Genomic DNA, 15,307 nt, shown 5'->3' with positions numbered 1-15,307 from the left:
TTTATCAACACAACAGCAGCACTGAAGACATACATTGTCTTTTAATGACGTAGAAGAGTAATATAGAGAATGAAAAAAGGTGTTTCTTCTCCACTATAATTATTTGGCTATTTAAAAAAGAAAAAAATATAAATGACTGAAGATTATCTAGTATATTCCCAACACTTAATTATCCTAAAAAAATTGCGATGTTAATTTTTAATTTACTGTATGTGAGTTTTCATAACTACATAAAATACATAAAAATTTTATAAATCTAAATAGAGAAGAAGATTTGTGTCTCTGTCTGCATTTCTATGCCTTCCCCAGATAATAAAGCTAGACTATACAAATGACATACTTATCTACTCACAACTGTGAGGGTTAATGAAAAATAATTCACACTTCAGTTATGTTAAAAATACTATTGGCTGCACTGTCTTATCAGCACTTTCCTTTGAAGGTCAAATCTGTGAAGGTGTGAATGTGGACATTTACAAAGAAAATTCATCATGATAATCCAAATGACCAGGCTTGGAATGGAAATATCCTGGAATGATCACCAAGCAAACTTTCAAATTCAACCTTCAGCAGTAAAAGTGATGCTTGCATTTTTCTGGGACTCTCAAGTGACTGCTAAAAGAACAGGCACATCTATGTAGGAAAAAATACAGCAAGACTGCTCCTTAGAAGTCAGGATGACCAGACTTCATCTCTCATATTTCTGACATGTTATCAGGAATGACTAAGCCCTTAAGAAAGAAAGTATGCCTGGTAAATTCAATGTTCAAAGTAAAGAAGACTGTCAACTAAATGTATTGGGACAGTGGCAGCAGCAATGGGCTCAAGGTACTAACGAATGTAAGGATGCTGCAGGACTGGGCAGGGTTTTGTTCCATTTTGCAGAAGATCACTGTGACTTGTTACTGACTGATTGGTACCTAACAACACCTACAACAAGAAGGGTCAGTGTTGGAACACTGTCAGGGCAAAGGATCAACAGTAAGCAGTGCTCCTTACAGGGAGAGTCTCACTGAGGAGATGAAGCCTAAACTTCAAATTAAAGCTGTGGACTTCTATCCTAGGACTTTGTGATCTTGCATGTACAATACACATCCTCATATCTCTGTTCACACTGTTGACACTCTGAGAAAACCCTTGTTTGAAGCCTTAAAGTACCCACCCATAGTCCTGATCTTGGTCCATCAGACTTCACCTGTTTGATCCTGTGAAAACAACCCTTCAAAGACAAAAGTTGACTTCTAATGAAGAAGTGAAGACAGCAGTGCACTCATGGCTATGTTGTTGTTGTTATTTGTCGTGGATTCAGCTCAGACCCATAGTGACCCTATACAGGGTTTCCAAGGCTGTAAATCCTTACAGGACCAGAAAACCTCATCTTTCTCATGCATAATAGCTGATAGTTTTGAATTGCTGACCGTGAGATTAGTAGCCCAGTTTGTAACCACTATGCTATCAGAGCTAATTCGTAAAACCTCAACCATTTTAAAATAAGGTAATATGTAGGCTTGTTGACAGATGAACCAAATGTACTGAAAAGAAAGGTGATTATGATAAAAAATGATATATTTGTGTTTCCTAAAAGTTGATCAAAATAAATTTGACAGCCACTGTGCAAATATTTTTTTTACTTAATCTTGTAGATTTTTTAAACAAAATTGAAAAACTCTCCTCCACCCTCAGCCAGAGAATCTAATACAAGTCATGTTTCTAAGGTTATTTTTCAACAGGAATATCACTCTTGCAATTGTACAGACAATGCAGGAGACCAGCTGATCAACAGCTCTTTAATATAGCTGCAAACATACAAGGAAACTTCTCAAGAAATTGACAGACAAGGACAATACTCATAGGACACTTAGTTCCATCATTTGTGACATGTATTTTCTTCATATACATCAGTTTTCTGTTGTATCTGTCTATATTAAAAAAATAAAAAAAAAAATCCTGCCCTTTCTAAATATTAACTAAGGGGTTTTGGTTACCTTGCTGACATTTCTGTTGAATGATGCCTGATACCTGTGCTGAATGTCGAGGGCAGAAGGTCTGTACTCACCCAGGACAGCCGGCCTCAGTGAAGCCCAAGGTTTCTGGTTAAAAATTCGCATCTCTTGGATATCGTCTTCTGTTATAACTCCTTATAGGGAAAGGATCCTGAAGTGAGATGCTACAGGCACACATTTCAGTCTCTGTATCCCTGGAGGCTCAATATCCAAAGTTCCTTATTAGTTAATGCATTCATTGTCAATCTGATCATCAGCCAATGAGTAATCCACTAACACCACCAGGGCTAGTAAAAAATCATACAAGCCTAAAATTTTAGAAGGTGATATTCAGGATTATTGGTACCCTGTCCCTGCAAAACCAGCAGCATGCCATTTGTTTCTCTTTACCATCCTACTCACCTTGATGTTACAGACCTTGTACCTCATCATTTCCCTTTTGAATTCCAGTCTTTCTTTCATAGCTACAAGCAGACATCTCTAACTAACCAATTGTATCAAGGAATTCATATCCAATATTAGGCATGGAACTGCAGTTGAAAAGTGTGAATATAAAAATGTGTTAAAAAATAGTTGATATAATGAAAAAATGCAATCCTAGCAATATATTTCCCCCTAAGACTCATTGATTGATTAGTTCTCGATGCTTAATCTATATTCTGTATGTTTTATCAAGCATGTTCTGTGCTTTTATCTGCTCAATTCTCATTGCATTCAATACGGACAGTCCTGTTACTTCCTCCTTAGAATTGTATACCACCTTTCCCAACTTCCTCATATTAGTTCAACATGCACTTTTCTTTACATTAGGAGAATGTGGGTTTTAATTGTATGTCTTTTGATTTATCCTAGAATTGTCAGGTATTACAATATAACACCAAAGAATTGTCATGATGTTAATCCATTGTTGTTTTTAACCAGCTCATGGTTACCCAGTTGAGGATTTAAGATGAGTGTTTGACACCATATTTTTGGTTGATAGCCCAGTGATTGATTAACTTACAGTACTACAAAGAGTTTACCTGTGCTTTCAGTAAATTTTGTTATATTTTAACGAAAATATAACATGTGATGATGAAGTTTTCATGAGAATATTCACCTAAAATCTAGGTTTTTTGTTTGTTTTTTAATTCAATATTTCCATGTGTCTATCAACAGATGTTACTATTCTTACTATATGAATGTACATAAACTTATTTAATTTATAGTTACTAATTTATCAAAATCAAGTTCAGACAAATTAGGATGGTTTTTGCTGTTCTGTGCCTCCTAGTCAGTTCTGACTCGTAGAGATTCTATGCACAATAGAACAAAGCAATGCTTGGATTTCCTCCTTCAATATCATTGTCTCTTAATCATATGCTACCTCCTTGAAAAGGCTGAACATCAACCATTTCCTTTTGGTACAGTGTCTCTATCTTCTTTTGATGCTTTCTGCATCATTCAATAATTTTCCCTAGGAATCCTTCAATAATAAAAGTCGAGACTTGAATTTTTCCTCAGCTCCCCCAGCTTGAGAAATGCTGAGCATGTTCTTCTTTTTGGTTTTCTGACTCCAGATCTTTGCACATTTGTTGTCATATTTGGCTATATTCTCTCAAGCAGATCTTTGAAATTTTCTGTTCACTTGAAATTTTCTGTACCACCTCATTTCTTCCATTTGCTTTAGCATCTCTACGCTGGTGATCAAGTTTCAGTGTCTCTTCTGACATCGATTTTGACCTTTTCCTTCTTTCTTGTTTTCCTAATGACTTTTTGCTTGATTCCTATATGATGTTCTTTTTAAATTAATGTTTTATTGTTAATTATATGATAGTTTACATGGGAGAACATTAGCTTTACATTCATCCTTTCATATTGCCATGGTTACAATCCCCTTCATGCATCTTCACCCAACCAAAGGGTGTACACAACAAGTCTGTCCCTCGGTCATCATCACACAGTCCCTCTCCCTCTTTGTGTCTAAAGTCCCCAGGGCTTCATGTCTCCATGTCATCATTTCTGCATCCATCTCAGGCACCACTGCTTCTCTGGGTAGGGTCCCGGTGTCTCTGCTCTTATCCTTTGATGGTCCTAGGGACCTCTGCTCCTAAACTAAAAAGTTAATCACTCCTCTCCTTGGTACAAAATGTCTAACTTTACATTTCCAAGCCTCACAATTAGTCCTGATAACAATGATACACTATTGTATCACAAGAAACCTAACCTCATTTCATTTCATCAGCCCTGCCTAGACAGATTGGATACTACTCAGTGGAGATTCCACCTTCCTCCACACCCTCTGGATCTAGGTTCCCTCTAGAAAGCTTGTAACCCAGTCACTTCTTGCATTTGTAACCCTTTCCACCCCCACCCCACCCCCATTTTGGGTAGACAATGTCCAAGTTGCCCATACCTGTCTACTCTGTGTATGGAGGGGTTGGGAATGATCCTAGCTGTAAAGATTTGTTCCATCTTTTGAGTTACTGCATTCATAGGTGTAGGTCAAGTTCATCAAATTGTATCAGATTATTCTTTTTTTCCTCTTCTTTCTTATTCTGGTTGAGCTCTGATCATTCAGTCATTGAAGCCAGGTCAAGTGGGTATTAACTACAAATGTGGGTGTTCTTGTGCTTTTGCCCTCTATTCTTATCAGCTGGATGCTTCACTCTCCACTCTAGTTCTCTGTGGCTACATAACTGATTCTGGGCCCAAGAGTCCCCAGGTCTTGCCACGTTGCTGGCCAACCAGGTCTCCACCCGGGTTCACAGGGGTCTATTGAATGTTGTAGGGCTTAGCTGGCAGCTTTATAGATGTTTTCCCTTCACTTCCCCTTATCAGTGACAAATGTGGCCACCAATCAGAGCGTGTATTCCCACTGTGACTTAGTCTTGGACGGGGGTTTGCTTTGAGGGGACCCTACCTACCACTTGTCTTGATGTCTTCTGGGCAAGCAACTTACTTGTTCTTGTAGTAACAGTCTATATTGTTTTGTATTTGTCCTGTAAGTCTTTCTTTCAAGAAGTATCTTCTGTTCTTCAAGCGGCTCCAGGCTGCTTTGCTCATCCTTTCAAGTGTAAATTTCCCACCTCTGAGGATTCTGGATGTGGTTCAGGATTCTACTGATAGTCTTATGTAATGCAGAGGCTCCATATGAAGCCTCCTTCACTGGGCAAGTTGTAGCCCCATTTTAGGTATTCCAATCAGTTATAGGCAGGAGACGCACTTACAAGCTTTCTATGGTGGTATTTCTGGCTATGCCTTTCTCTCCCCTCCAGTGTCTATTTTTATAATATAATGCAAGGAATCCAAGATTCAAAAGACAGCCTAGCATCTTAACATTATTTCTCCCCTTTTCCCCATTCCAACCATGTCTCAATGTATGTATCCCAGAGCCCTGTTGTTCCAAAATTGTGTATACATCATTATTTACCTCAGTCCCACTTAGCCCGTGTAAACCTGCCTAATTGTACTCCCATCTCCTTTGTTCTTCCATTCTCCTCTCCCTTCTTGTATATTGCTCCCCTCCCCAGCACCCAAAATATCCTGTGTCTATTCCCTGCCCTGTGCTCCACCTTTCCCTCCCTCCCCTCACCCCACTCCCACATCCCAGCAACCAGTCAAGAATCCACCTCCCTTAAGTATGGGTTCTTTTTCTTAGTCTTTTACAGTAGTGGTCCTATGCTGTATTTCTTCTTTTGTAACTGACTAATTTCACTCAACATAGTGCCCTCAAGGTTCATTCATGATATTCGGTGGCTTGCAGCTTCCTTGTTATTCTTCAGGGTAGCAAAGTATTCCATTTTGTGTATGTAGCACAGTTTGTTTATCCATCAAGGACTGCCAGTAGAACAAACAAATCTGTTGGAAGAAGTACATCCAGATTGCTCCTTAGAAGACAACATAGCCAGACTTGGTCTCTCCTGCTTTGGGCATATTATCAGAAGGGACCAGTTACTGGAGAAGAACATTGATCTTGGTAAAGTGGAGGGAAGGAAAAACAGAGTTAGGCCCCAACAAGGTGGATTGACACAGTGGCAGCAACAATGAACTCAAGGTTTGCAGCAATTGTGAAGGTGGCCCAGAACCTTTCAGTCTTTTGTTCTGTATTGTCTTTGTGATTCAGAACTAACTTGGTGGAACCTAACAGCAAGAACGCTGGAAGTCGTATATATTAGTTATTTTTGATGTTGTAAGAAATTATGACCAAGTGGGTGGAATAAGACCTCAGAAATTTATTTTTTATAATTTTAGAAACCAAATTACTTTTACTGTGCTCAAGCTAGGTGTGTGCACAGTAGTGCTCCCTCTGGAGAATCTATGGGCAAATCTGTTCTTTGCCTACTTGAGCTTTATGTTATCTTCAGGTATTTTTGAATTATTTTGTATGTGATGCTAATTATATTGTTTATTTATTTCCACATGCTATTGGACCATCTTTTCTTTTGAATGGGAAAAATAGGATCTCACCTAGTCAGTTGGCTACGTAGCTGTCTTCCAAATTTCTTGGCATAGACAAGTGAGTGCTGTCCGTGCTACATCATTTTGTTGAAATATTTAAATTTGTAGACCCATCCTCCATACAAAAATAGAATCATTAAGTAAAAATGGAGGTTGTCATAAAATATAAGGACTAAAATTAAACCCTTTTTGAAGAAAACATACAGGCAAATCTTCAGAAACTTGGTTTAAAATAGTTTCTTTAAATAGAATAAAAACTAGTTAGGTTAAACTTCATCAGCATTGAACAAGTTTGTTTATTCAATTATATTATCAAAAGAGTGTAAAGGTAGTACACCTATGAGTAATAATTACAGATCACATATATGATTGTTATTATTTTTTGTTAAGTTCTGTCCCTTTCCACCTAATAGCCAACCTTTGCAGCAGTCCTGAGGTGTGACTGGTGGGTTACATGCCGACCCTGTGATTTTTAATGCAGTGCTTGGCCTGTAGCACCTCACCAGGGCTCCATGAAGCTGATGTAAGTTGAATATTCAGAGTATAAAATGAACTTTCAAAATTCAATAATAAAATATCTACTTTATTAAAATATTAGGAAAGGTTTTAGAAAGGTATTTTTTCCCCAATAGTTTCATTGTAACTTCAAAATGTAGTCACAAATACGTTACTGAGTTACTGGAGTAAGTCTGAATATATGTCTCTGTTTTTGAATGTTCACAAAATTTTTATTTATAAAATTTGAAATTGATGAGCTCTCTTTAAGTTTTTATTGTGAATCGAGTGATAGTTCACATGGTAGAACATCAGCTTTACACTCATCCTATCCTATTTTTTTCATTGCAATGATTATAATCCCTTCTATGCATCATCATTCAACAGCGTTAGTTTCTGTTTTTTTTCTGGATCTCTACTGAAGCACTAGGAATATATAACCATTCAACAACCAGAGGGCATACCCTGCAAGCCTGCCCCTCTGCTGGCTCACAGCCCTTCTCCTTCCTTCTGTCTAGAGTTCCCATCCGCTCCATCTCTCCATTCATCTTCTCTGCATCTTATTCTGTCATTGCTGCGTCTCTGGCTAGGGACCCACACTTTGCTTTCCTTCCTTTTAAGTCTCAGGGTTCTCAGCTCTTGGACAGCAAAACCTACCACGCCCCTCCTTTTATTACAAAATGTTTACCTTTACATTTGCAACATTCACAATTAGTCCTGATAGCAATTATTTTACTATTGAACCACAAGAGTCTTAATCCCCATCTCCTTTTACCAGCCCTGTCCAGACACATTGGCAACCATTCAGTGGAGATTCTACTTTCCTTTGTACTCTCTGAAACTAAGCTACTTATAAAAATTTGTAAGACAGTCACTTCATGACTTTGTAGCCCCCAAAAGGGTAGTCAATGTCTAAATTGCCCAACCCTGTCAACCCTGTATACAGAGGGGGTGGGAATGATCCTTGCTGTAAAGATTCATTCCCACTTTTAAGCTACTATATCCATATGTATAGGTCAAGTTCATCAAATTGTAGCAGATGACAGTTTTTTTTTTTTTTTTTCTCTCTTCATTCTTCCTCTCATAGAGTTCTGATCATCCAGCCATTGAAGCCAGGTCAACTGCATACTATCTGCAAGTATGGGTGTTCTTCTATCAGCTGGATCTCATTTCACATCTCACTTCATATCAGCTGTATGCTTCACTCTCTGCTCTAGTCCTCTGTGGCTATGTCCCTGTCCGTGGGCTCAGGAGTCCCCACACCATGCTATACTGCTGACCAACCAGGTCTCAGTTCATGTTGACACTAATCTATTGAACATGGTTGGACTTAGCCCACAGCTTCATTGTTATTCCTCCCCCCCTTTCCCCCACCCCCCAACTTTCTCTTATTGGTAGACCAGTATGGTCACTAGGAAGATTACATGCCTGCTCCTGTATTCCCTTTGAGTTTCAGTCTTGGAAGGGGGATTGCCCTGAAGGGACTTGATTGTTTGCCTTGATGGCTCCCAGGTGAGCAACTTGTTTCTTCTTGTAGTAGTCAATCAGAATGCCATTATTGCTTTTGATTTTTCCTTTAAAGATACTTCTTTTAAGAAGTATCTTCTGTTCCTGTAACTGCTCTAGTCTGGTCTGCTTGTCTCTTCAAGTGGAAATTTCCCACTTCAGAAGATCCTGGATAGGGATCTTATTCAATGCAAAGACTCCACAGGAAGCCTCTTTCACTCTGCAAGTTCTACCCCCATTTTAGGTATTCCAATCAGTTATAGGTTGAAGATGGATTTACAAGCTATTTTTCTTGCTATTCCTTTCTCTCCCCCCTCAAGTGTGTGTTTTATAATAGTAGGCAAGGGAACACAAGATTCATAAGACACTCAAGCATCTTAACATTATTTACCCGCTTTTACTCATTCAAACCATGCCCCAGTACCTGTATCACAGAGCCCTGTTGTTCCAAGGTTGAGCATACATCACTATTTATGGAAAGTATTTTTTAAGATATACAAATGGCCAATGGGCACTTTAAATGATGCTCAACATAGATTGTAGTCAAGAAAATGCAACTCAAAACCATAATGAAATATTACTCTCTACTCATTTAAATTACAATAATAATAATAGTAATAATAATAGTGATTTCTCAATTTGGACTTATACGTACCCCTTGTGTTACAGGGCAGAAACACCTCATAAGGTTTTTTTGGATGTAATTTATTATTTTTATTTTTTATTAGAAGAGATTTTATTAAAACTTTTTAAGGTTTCTGAACTGAAGCATATGAAAAAATAATATATTCAAACTATGTTCAACATTAAAATAAAACAGCACAATGTTTGAAAATACTATAAAATTCAATATTTCAAATAAATATATACATATATATATTACATTCACCTTCAATAGGATCCATTATCATTACTTAAAAACACTGATATGTACATCTGTAGGTAAAAATTACGCAGCAATGCAACTCACCCATGACATATTTAAGAAAGCATAAACAAATCCATTTTGTAGTCTTTCACAAAGGAACCCTGGTGGTGCAATAGAGAAGCACTTGGCTGCTAACTGAAAGGTTGGTCCAAGCAGCTCTGTGGGAGAACCTGCTGATCTGTTTTCGTAGACTAGAGCCTAGAAAACTCTATGGGCAGTTCTACTATGTCATGTGCGGTTGCTACGAGGCAGAATTGACTCAATGGCACCAAACTACTCTATACAAATGGTGTATGGTATTTTTCAAAGCATACCATAATCCACAGGGGACAAACACTGGCCTAACTAGTTTTAAGTTTTATGTAAGACAATTAAAAAAAACAAAACAAAACAAAAAAAAAACCAACAACAACAACAACAAAATATATATATAACCATTCAGATGGCTGAGACATTAACTTTAGGGAGCTTAGCTTTTCTCAGGCTTCTAACATTGGGGGAAAGTCCAATGAGGTTATAGGAATCACCCTGTTAATTTTTCTAGGATGAAGAGATATATTTGAAGATAACATTTTCAATTCCAAGTGGGCTCTAATACAAATGTATGTGGAGAGGTTTTGAAGAATAAATTGGATATCCCAGGGGAGGATCAGCTGCTTGTACTGTAAGGTTTCTTAAAAGAAGTGGATGAGCTTGTATACTGTATCGCTCCTCATCGTCATTTGTGGCATATAGCAATTCCCATGAAAGGTTGGCCCACTGCCCTCTAACAGCTTCGGCATTCAACTTCCCAATTTGAATCAATAATTCTTGAAGGGTAAGTACTCTCCCAGTGTAAACTCCCAGATTAGGATCATACCCCAGAGAAAACAAGTATGGTTTTTCTTGTAAAACTGCTTCCTCCCACTTTTCATCAGATACCAAACCAATGTACCAGTCACTTTCATATTCCTCCAGGTAGTTTGTCAGCTCTTTAAAGTTTTCTATTGGACCTAAACTTGCTTTATCAATCATTAGTTTCACCGCATACCTGAAAGCTTTCAGTGCTAGCTGGAATAGTTCTGGTCTTTCCATGAGCCAATCCAAGGCAAAAGACCAAGGCAAAACACCATGTTGTTGTTGTTGTTAAGTGCCGTCGAGTCGATTCCGACCCATAGCGACCCTGTACAGGGTTTCCGAGGGTGTAAATCTTTACGGGAGTAGAAAGCCTCATCTTTCTCCCATGGAGCGGCTGGTAGTTTCGAACCGCTGACCTTAAGGTTCGCAGCCCAATTCGTAACCACTACGCTACCAGAGTAAACTCTCAATATGTGACCAGGACTAGGAGCCATATTGTCTATCCCAAACAAAGTAAAATAACAAGTCATTACTGCATGAACATAACAGTCTTTTAAAACTTTATCCTTTGCAATTTCCTCTAGTACATTTGAGCCCTTTTCTTCTGAATGAATACATTCCAATTGCTTTAAAACAAATTGGTACCAGTCTTCTGGAATTAATGAGCTCATCTCCTTCATTTTAGTATTAGGCAAACAGTTAGATCTCCACTCCCCAGGTAAGCTTAACAGGTGAGAATGTGAACAGCTGAACTCCATGAGAGGGATATAGGCCATGCCATCTTGTTTTCCTTTGTCAGTAGCAGGGTATCCCAATAAAACTGTCTTATGAAGATTATTTTCAGGAACTTTGCCTGTAGAAAAATCAGCCCATGATTCTATTGATCCTGGAAGAGGCAAATTTGTATGTGGCAAAACTTTCAACTGATGTTTTTCTTCTTTGTCCTTTTTAATGGTTGGCTCATCATCAAAAATATTTTCATCAGACCAGTCCTCAATAGTTTCTGAATTTAAACTATCCATGTCTTCTGGGCACTGGGGTTGTGGTGAAGGATTCAGAGCAGGGGTGGCTAGCACAGGTGCCGTCCCTTTATTTTGAGTTTGGGGAGCATGCTCTTGCATGCTGGGCCTTTTGGAGCAGTACTGAACAAGTATCCACACAAGTACTTTCATGAGGTCATCTTTAAATTCTTTTAAGTTTTCATGAGAATTGATTATGCCAGACAGTACATTCCTGGCATCAGAATATAGTTTCACAGGCAAAACTGTACAAGGAGTCAAAATATTTCCAAAGTGCTCGCTCATTAAGGGAACACACTCTTGCATTTTCTTCCTGCTCAAAGGCACCTTCAAACACTTCATCAACTCTACGAGCTTCAGCAGTATGACAGGATGTCTCTTGCAATTCTGATCCTTTAATGTTAATACAGCAGTAAGTATAGCCTCGTTCTAGAATCATCATCCATATTAACCGGTCCTGAAAACGGCCCAAGTAATGAGACCCAGGTAAGAGAAGACCTAAACTTTTTGGATGCAATTTTTATGGAAGAGCTATCCAGTCCTATCTTTTGAACTATCAATGGGTTGAATTAAACTTTGAATCTTTTGGTTTAGTAGTCATGAACAGTTTACATCTACTGGGGACCTTGTAATAATAACAACAACAAAAATGATAATAATAATAACTGAAAACAATGGATGTTTGTAAGGTTTTCTAAAAAAATGGAAACATGCAATTCTCTGGGACTGTAAAAGAGTATAGCAACTTTGGAAATAATTTGAGACTGTCTCATACAGATAAGCACAGGGATTATTTGACATAACATTTCCACTCAGTGCTATATACCCAATAGACATGAAAACATGTATGTAGCCCCTAAATTTGTACACAGATATTTATAACACTATTTCTTAGATTAGGTAACAAATAAAATCCCTTAAATATTTATAAAAAGAAGAATGGACAAACAAATGTGGTAAAACAAACTATGTAATGGTATATTATTCAATTAAAAAATAATGATGTATACTCTAATGTAAATGTGCTTTGAAATATTATGCTAACCAAAAGAATTAGACACAAATGTTCAAATTAAAAAATTTTCTATTTATAATGAATATCAGATAAGACAAATCTGTAGAGATAAAAAACACATAATTGGCTATAAGGATTAGGGGAGAAAGGATAGGGGAGTGACTGATTAAATGGGGAGGGTGGGCGTCTTCAAAAAGTTGTGAAGCCAGATACAGGTAAAAGTTGTAGAACATTGTGAATGTACCTAATGCCTTTGAATTGTATTTTTTAGAATGTTTACAACTGTAATTTTTATTATATATATTTTCCACAGTAAAAAACAATATACCTAAGACAGAAAAATCCTAGGATATTTGTTAAAGTATATTCAATAAAATATGATTACTGAAGAAAATATTAAAAAAAATATGAGGGATCAAAAGGATCATATTACTTATAAATATTGGCGAGAAATGGGACATGATGATACTAGTTGAATTTTATTTAGTTCTTAGTATGTGGCAGACATTGTTCTAAGCTTGTAGTGGCTAGGGTTGACTTCTAGATGGACTGACACTGCAGATAGTCAGTTTAATGCTTATTTAGTAATATTTTTCTGCATATCTGGTTATATTGTGTTTGTTAAGAAGTCGAGTCAGTTCTGACTCATAGTAACACTGTATAGGGCTTCTGATGCCTTGAATCTTTACAGGCTTTATATTAAGAAGAGGTATTATGATTCATTTTTATTAGTGATAAGAGATTATACAATTTTTTTTTTTTGTATTATGACAATTACCACAGGCATGTTTGTTCAAAAAGACAAATATATTATCTTATAGTTCTTTAATCTGGAAGACAGAAACCAAGGTGTCAGCAGGAGTGTACTATTTTATAACACTGCGTGAGAATATATTTAACAGCTTTTTCTATATCAGCAACATCTTTGTGGTTCCTTTAATTTCTTGACCAGTTGCCAAATACTTCTGTTATTCCCTCTGGCATTCTATATTCATTTGTCTCTTCTGCACTATGTTCTGAGAACACATTTGGTTGCAATTAAATCTATCACAATACTGTCTACTCTTCTCCACAAATACTGTTTGCTCAATCAATGTAAAATTTATCCTTTATCACACCAGTAATAGTTATAGGTTCCTAATATTGCTGTTCATTGTATAGAGTTTCCAAGGAGCAACTGGTGGCTATGAACCACCGACCTTGTGTTAATAGTCTAGTGCTTATCATGCATAATCAACCCAGGATTCCAAATATTAGGATTTGGAAATTCCATTTGAGGACCACCACTTAAAGCACTACAGAAGGCAAATCTTCTAATGATTCCATCAAAAGATATATTAACTTAGGTTCAGGAAAGAGTGTAAATGATCTCTCCTTGGGTAACATGTGTAGTATTATGTATGCATCTGTCATAGAAATCTGGAAACAATGAGGGAACTGAATCCAAGGAAAACGTCAGTTCATATATGACCAATGATGCAGTACTGTCCTGTGTCTGATTACTCCCTATGTCTGAAACTCCTCTATTGAAAGTTCTTCTAATATCTCCTCATATTTTTGAGCATGTTAGTGACTGAGATTTTTTTCGTTATTTGCCCTAATGGTTTTGGTATTGGTGATGTTATTCAAATATTTAACAACCATTTAAAAGCAAACAGAAAATACACTTACTCCATTTTGCATGTAATGATATTGAGTGTGGTTGATGCTGATGCTGACATGCACAGAACATTTTCCAGTATGGGTCTTAATAATTAATGAATTGGAAGAGGTGAAATAATCACTAAAATCAATGTATTCTAACAAATAATTTTTTCAAGCTTACTTTTATATCCCTATTCCTCAGACTATAAATAAATGGATTCATCATTTGAGGGACCACAATGTACATCACTGAAGCTGCTGCTGTCTTCTTGGGGGAGTTTGTAAATGGTGAACTGAAGTACACACCTAAAACTGTCCCATAGAATAAAGAAACAATTGAAAGATGAGACCCACAGGTGGAAAAAGCTTTATATTTTCCTTCAACTGATGCCATTTTCAAAACAGAGGAGACGATGTGAGTGTAAGAGGCAGAGACAGGGATACCAGCCAATATGCAAGTCAAAATGTATATCAGGATGTTATTAATGAGGGTACTGAACAAGCAATTTTAAGGACCACAGCAAGTTCACAGAAGAATTGAGGAATTTCTAGTTCTGTGCAGAAGGAAAGATGCAAAACCATCAGAGTGTGGAGCAGGGCATTCACCATACTCATGAACCAGGAAAGTAGAATCAGTAGTCCACAGAAGTAGAAGTTCATGATGACTGTGTACCTGAGTGGGTGACAAATGGCTGTATAGCGGTCATAGGCCATTACAGCAAGAAGGAAATTTTCAAAACCAAAAAAAGCTGTAATGAAGAAAATCTGGTTAAGACAGCCTACATATGTGATGCTGTGATTCTGTGTTTGGATATTCACAAGCATCTTTGGGATGGTAGTTGTGCTTAAACAGATATCAGTAAAGGAGAGATTGGAGAGAAAAAAGTACATGGGGTTGTGCAGGTAAGAGTCACAGCTGACAGCCGGGACTATGAGTAGGATCCCAAGGACAGTGACTAGGTACATGATCAGAAACAGGCTAAATATGAGGGGCTGCAGTTCTCAGTCGGTCCTCTGACATTCCCAGTAGAATGAATTCTGAAATAAGTGTTTGGTTTCTGGTTTCTATATTGTTGATGAATCTAATAGAAAGATGGGCTGACAAAATAATCAAATGTATGGTCTCCATTTTGTCAACACAAGAAAAATAATGACTGAAGATTATATAGCATATTCCCAACACTTATTTATCCTGAAAAAGTTTGTGATGTTAATTTATGATTTGCAATATGTAAGTTTTCATGATTATATAAAATATGTAGAGATTTTATAAATATAAATAGACTCAAGAAGAAGATTTATGGCTCAGTCTGCATCTATGCCTTCCTCAGACAGCAGAGCTAGGCTATACAAATGACATACATATCTACTAACAGCTATGAGGGTGAATAAAAGTTAATCCACACTCCGGTTATGTTAG

The 15,307-nt window shown here is 37.2% G+C and overlaps 1 pseudogene; it reads right to left on the bottom strand.

Moving 5' to 3' along the window:
- Positions 1–9,963: 9,963 nt before the first annotated feature.
- On the bottom strand, positions 9,964–14,853 carry LOC102826373 (annotated as a pseudogene).
- Between the last annotated feature and the right edge of the window lie 454 nt (positions 14,854–15,307).

This window comes from Chrysochloris asiatica, unplaced genomic scaffold, assembly GCF_000296735.1.
Source record: "Chrysochloris asiatica unplaced genomic scaffold, ChrAsi1.0 scaffold00739, whole genome shotgun sequence".
In the NCBI taxonomy this organism is placed as follows: domain Eukaryota; kingdom Metazoa; phylum Chordata; class Mammalia; order Afrosoricida; family Chrysochloridae; genus Chrysochloris; species Chrysochloris asiatica.
This window is presented reverse-complemented; position numbering and strand designations above follow the sequence as displayed.